The 6,012-nt window shown below is 37.2% G+C and overlaps 1 long non-coding RNA gene across 1 annotated transcript; it reads right to left on the bottom strand.

The window, feature by feature from the left end:
* Window positions 1-446: 446 nt before the first annotated feature.
* Window positions 447-2,890, bottom strand: LOC131173971 (uncharacterized). The gene is made up of 3 exons (XR_009144318.1): window positions 2,806-2,890; window positions 1,289-1,352; window positions 447-641 (listed from the first exon to the last, which is right to left on the bottom strand). It is a non-coding gene; the product is annotated as an uncharacterized LOC131173971 (long non-coding RNA).
* Between the last annotated feature and the right edge of the window lie 3,122 nt (window positions 2,891-6,012).

The raw sequence follows: 6,012 nt of genomic DNA, 5'->3' as shown, positions 1-6,012 counted from the left end.
AGGCATAACATGATCCCGTAGAATACCTAATGAACTACCGAACTTCACCTACCGATAACTCATTAAGTACCCTACAAGGGATTTTAAAACAATTTTCTTATCTTTGACAAGTGGTGAGCATTTCAAATAAGTATTTAAAACATTTAGTTGAAATTAAAACTAATTAATATTTTTGGCCATTTTAGTTTTCCGCAAATTTTATAAAAATTTTGACAGAGTTTCCTCTGTATTTTGAGAAAACCGTTCTTCAAATACCTGAAATAAAAGCACTTCCAATAATTATCTAACCATTGCTTCAAACTCATACTCAATCTCAACCAATTTCTCAAAATTCACAAGTTCCAAAATTCTCAAAATACTGTCCATCAATATCATTTATTCATATTCCATTCAAGATAAACAATTTATATATTCATCATACTAAAATTTACATTCAAAAAGTCCAAATTAAAATTTATTACAACTTTTATACAAACTTTGTACAAGCTGCTCAAGACCCATGTACATGTCCATACATTTATGTGCAATATATACATCAAAAGAAATATTTACAGTTAGGGTATAAATTATACCCGAAGACTTCAAGCTGATGACTTCACACACCTCAGCAGCTCAGTCTGCTGCTCCTCTAATCTCTGTATCTGCGACAGCAATATAAGCTATCGCTGAGTACTAAGACTCAGTGGTGCACAATATACTAAAATAATCTTTATGCAAAACTTAAAGCACATTCATTCAAAAATTTGACTAAACATGAAAATTAAATACAATCATGCATTGTAAGATTTTACATGTAAACCAAGTTTATTTCAAAGTATCAAAACACATTTCACAAAACCCACAGTTAAATCACGCCATTCGAAACAAATAGAATCTTAATAGCCAGAGGCTAAAGAGAAATCACATGAATCTCAATAGCCAGAGGCTAAAGAGAAATCATATCACAAGGCTAGCTAGCTCAAATATATGGATATCCATTCACATCCTCTTCTACTGGCACACCTCAACACTTCTCCAGAGAAGGAATCAAAATTCGAAATTAATTACCCCCACTAGTCGTGCTAGTGAGGTGTTCAAATATATGGTCATGATACTGTGGTTTTAAAACTTATCTTAACAATTTGCTAAACATTGTCATTTCAAATATACACAATAAATTTCACAATTTGAATCAAAACATCATAAGTAAGGTCACAATACTTTCAACAATTCAAAGCAACAATAAAATGCATATTTCATTCATTTAATCAATGAATTTAAATAAAGCATAGTAATATTGTGCACAAACCTCAAACGAGTCGTCCTTTAGCCTCGACTCGGTTCCTCGGGTTCCTTCCCGATATTCTTTTCAACTGAAACACACAATTTTACAATGTTTCATTACTAGAACTTAAAATAAATTCAAAATAAACTTAGCTTCACATTTACCTAACTCTAACGTGTTAAATTTGACGTTCTCGAAATTTTGTGTTTCGGGTTACTATTCACTGCACTATTCAAGTCAAATTATTGACTTTCTAAGGCTTAATAGGTATGGGAACTCCAACTTCACCCACATACCACATTTTGGTCACCAAACTTGTTGGTTTTGGTCATTTGTTTAAAGCTTAGGTCATTTTGGCAAAATTGCCAATTTTCGGTTTTGGTTTTCCGAAGTTGCACTATTCCATTGGTCGATCTACTGTTGGAATTTGACAAAACTTCCTTCATAGAAAATGTTCCTTATTGTCTTAAGTGTATTCTCATTTTTGGATCACCTCAATCGGAGTTTTGTAGCTCAAGTTATGGCCAAAATAAGTTTACTGTTCACGTGCACTGTTCATACTGCAATTTAGGTGCTGGCAGGTTTTTGGTCCAACTTTGGTCAATTATTTGATCAAGTTAAGTTCATAATTTGGTTTCACTTTCTTCATATGAAATGTTGTACTATGTCTTAGGTTTCCATCGGTTCAAGAATCGCCTAAATCCGAGTTTTCTAGAGAGAGTTATAGCTATCCAAACTTTGCTGCTCAACTAAAAATCTGCAGAATTTCAGTACAGAAATTTTAACTTTGCTCAATGATTTGAATGAGTTAATGGCCTAATTTGGGTTGGTGTTCTTCATGAAAGTTTTAGGTCTATATCATATCTAATTGCTGGTAAAATTTCAGGTCAATTTGACCTACCTAGCTCGAGTTATGACCAAATGAACAGTTACTGTTCATTTGGTCAGTTTAGTGCAGTGGCAGCCTGCTATCAACTCACTTTGGTCAATTGTTTCACCAAGTTTTGGTCAGTTTTTGGCAATGGTTCCTTAATGAAAATTGTGCTCTTTTATGTCTATTTTCATCTCCAATTGGTGGCATATCCATTAGGCTTGTAAAATTTGAGTTTTGGTCCTTCAAAGTGGGTTTGGTCATGCTGCCAGCAGCATGACCATTGGACCTCCGAATTTAACTTAGTTTCCTATCATTCCCACACAAGTTATTTGGTCATAATTGACCATTATTTCACTTCACAATAGGTCCAACATGCCATTTATATATTTCTCCAAATTTTGGTTCACAAACCCTAGCCTACAAACCCTAATCTTACTAACTCTTGCATTTAACCACAAGTAGTGCACTTAGTCCTAACCATTCAACTAATCAAAGCTTTTAAACTCATTTTAATGCATCAAACCATTCAATTTCATACTCCACTCAACTAGGCTGAATTTCAGTTTGGTCCTTCTCCCATGTTTTTATTTCATTTCATAAATCCTAACCTCATGTCAACCATTGCATATGCATTTAAAGAAGTAAAATAACAAGTTAACACACTAACCTTTCTTAAATCTTCAAAACCCTAACTTTTGCTCTTCTTTTTCCTTGTAATCTCCTTCTTAGTAGTAATAACAAGCTTTAGTAGGGTATTTTAGTTGTGTTATGATTATTGAGTGGAAGTATTAAAGCTTGTATTAAATCTTTAATGTTTGCTTTTCATTGAAATGAGAGGGAGAGGAGAGAGCTACGGAAAGAGGGAAAAAGAAGAAGAAGAAGTAAAAAATGGACTTTTCAATTTTGTTTTTAGTCTTTAATTTGACTTAGTCAATTAGTTAATTAAATTAAAATTAATTATGAGGTCATAGTTACATCATCATGATGATGTCATCAACTTTTCAACTTTTTCATTTTCTCTTCTTTTTTTTTTTTAATTTTTCTATTAGTTCTTTAATTTAATTCCCGATTCCGAAATTTTCTTTTCTCCGATTTTATTTGTGATTAGGTCAGAGTCACTCTCGGGTCAATTGACCAAATTGCCCTCGCGGTTCATCCCGGTTTGCAAATAATTCCATATTTCTTTCGGCCCTCGACCTAATTATTTGACCGGCTTAACAGCTTCTTTTCGTGATTTTCTCTTTCCATCGTGTTCATAAGGGTCCTAAGGACCGCGTCACTTTACGGTTCGAAATTTGAGTTTAAAACGACTTCGCAGTCGTTCCCGAGGAGGTCACTCATCGCTGTAACTCTCGGCTCGTTTAACCTCTTATGTTCTGTTTTTCTTATTTGTAGTTAACTAATTAAACATTACTAATTATTTGTGTTTATGGCTTCTCATGTTGTCTTAAGTGTGGATCTAATCTATTTATTTGTCCTGACCGACACGGTCACCGAGCGATGAAATATACCAGCTATACCAATAGGGTGTTACAATTCTCCCCCTTAAATAAATTTCGTCTCAAATTTTACTCAGTATCAATCTCTGAATAGTTGTGGGTGTTGTCTCCTCATGTCCTCCTCTCGTTCCCAAGTAGCTTCTTGGCGAATGATGGTTCCACAAAGACTTTTACCAACGGTATCTGCTTATTCCGCAGCTGCTTCACCTCATGAGCCAGAATCTTTATGGGTTCTTCTTCATATGTGAGGTCTGGATTCACTTCTATTTCCTCTACTGGTAGTACATGAGATGGGTCTGATCGATACCTCCTCAACATAGACACATGGAAGACATTATGTATCTTCTCCAACTCTGGAGGTAGTGCCAAACGATATGCCAAAGGACCCACTCTTTCCAGAACCTCATATGGCCCGATAAAACGAGGACTCAGTTTCCCCTTTCTGCCGAATCTCATAATCCTCTTCCAAGGAGAAACCTTAAGGAAAACTTTCTCACCCACTGCATACTCAATATCCCTTCTCTTCAAATCAATGTAGGACTTCTGACGATCTGATGCAGCTTTAAGTCGATCTTTGATCACCCGGATTTTCTCCTCAGTTTGCTGAACAATTTCGGGTCCAATCATCTTTCTTTCACCCACGTCATCCCAACACAACGGGGTTCTACATTTTCTGCCATACAAAGCTTCATATGGAGGCATCCCAATGCTTGATTGGTAGCTGTTGTTGTAAGCAAACTCAATCAAAGGCAAGTGTGTATCCCAATTACCCTCAAACTCAATCACACAAGCCCGTAGCATATCCTCCAAGATCTGAATTACCCTCTCAGATTGGCCATCTGTCTGTGGGTGGAATGCCGTACTGAAGTTCAATCTAGTTCCTAGGGCTCTCTGAAGACTACCCCAGAATCTAGAAGTGAACCTAGGATCTCTGTCTGATACGATAGATACTGGCACTCCATGCAATCTCACAATCTCATCGATGTATAACTTGGCCAATCTTTCTAAACTGTAGTCCATCCGGACTGGCAGAAAATGAGCAGATTTAGTCAATCTGTCAACAATGACCCATACTGCATCATGACTCTTCTGTGTCCTCGGAAGTCCCATCACAAAATCCATCGTTATTCTCTCCCATTTCCACTCTGGTACTGGTAGTGGATGTAACAACCCAGCGGGTACTTGATGCTCTGCCTTTACTTGCTGACAAGTTAGGCATTTGGATACAAACTCTGCCACATCTCTCTTCATACCCATCCACCAGTAATGCTCCTTTAGCCCTCTATACATTTTTGTACCACCAGGGTGCATGGCAAAAGGAGACTCATGTGCTTCCTTTAAAATGATCCTCCTCAATTCAACATCATTAGGAACACACATTCTGCCCTGGTGTAGCAATAGACCATCATCTCTGAGTGAGAATTCTGGTTTCTTACCCTGCTGGACTTCTTCCAACAATTTCTGATACTTCTGATCATTCTGAGCAGCCATTCTAATCTGATCAATCAACACTGGCTGTACATGCCATGCAACTGCTGTCTGCCCATCATCACTAATCCCTAAGCTGGCATGCAATGATCTTAACTCATATACCAAAGACAAAGGAGTAACCCGTAGACTTGCCATAGTCTTGCGACTTAAGGCATCAGCCACAACATTAGCTTTCCCTGGCTGATAGTCTATCAGACAATCATAGTCTTTTATCAACTCTAACCATCTCCTCTGTCTCAAATTCAATTCTTTCTGGGTGCCCAAATACTTCAAACTCTTATGATCTGTGTAAATGTAACACTTTTCCCCATACAAATAATGTCTCCAGATCTTAAGAGCAAACACAATGGCTGCAAGCTCCAAATCATGTGTCGGATAATTCCTCTCATGCGGTTTTAGCTGGCGTGATGCATAGGCAATAACATTTCGATCTTGCATCAACACACAACCTAACCCATTGTGAGAAGCATCGCTATAAACTGTGTACTCTTTACCCGGAGTAGGTAAAGTTAGGACTGGAGCTTCAGTCAAACATCTCTTCAATTCATCAAAACTCTGCTGGCATTTATCCGTCCACTGAAATTTTACATCTTTTCTAAGCAGCTTGGTCAATGGAGATGCCAACATGGAAAATCCCTTCACAAATCTACGGTAGTATCCAGCTAAACCCAGAAAACTACGAATCTCTGTGACATTTCTGGGTGGCCTCCAATTAAGGACAGCTTCAATCTTACTTGGATCTACCTTAATGCCCTCTTCTGATACTACATGCCCCAAAAAAGATATTTCTTTCAGCCAAAATTCACACTTCGACAATTTGGCATATAGCTGTTTCTCTCTCAAAGTCTGCAGATAATCTGCAGATGTCTATCATGCTCTTCTGC

This window comes from Hevea brasiliensis, chromosome 15 (genome assembly GCF_030052815.1).
Source record: "Hevea brasiliensis isolate MT/VB/25A 57/8 chromosome 15, ASM3005281v1, whole genome shotgun sequence".
NCBI classification, from domain to species: domain Eukaryota; kingdom Viridiplantae; phylum Streptophyta; class Magnoliopsida; order Malpighiales; family Euphorbiaceae; genus Hevea; species Hevea brasiliensis.
The sequence above is the reverse complement of the archived record's forward strand: the minus strand, read 5'-3'. Positions and strand labels throughout refer to the sequence as shown.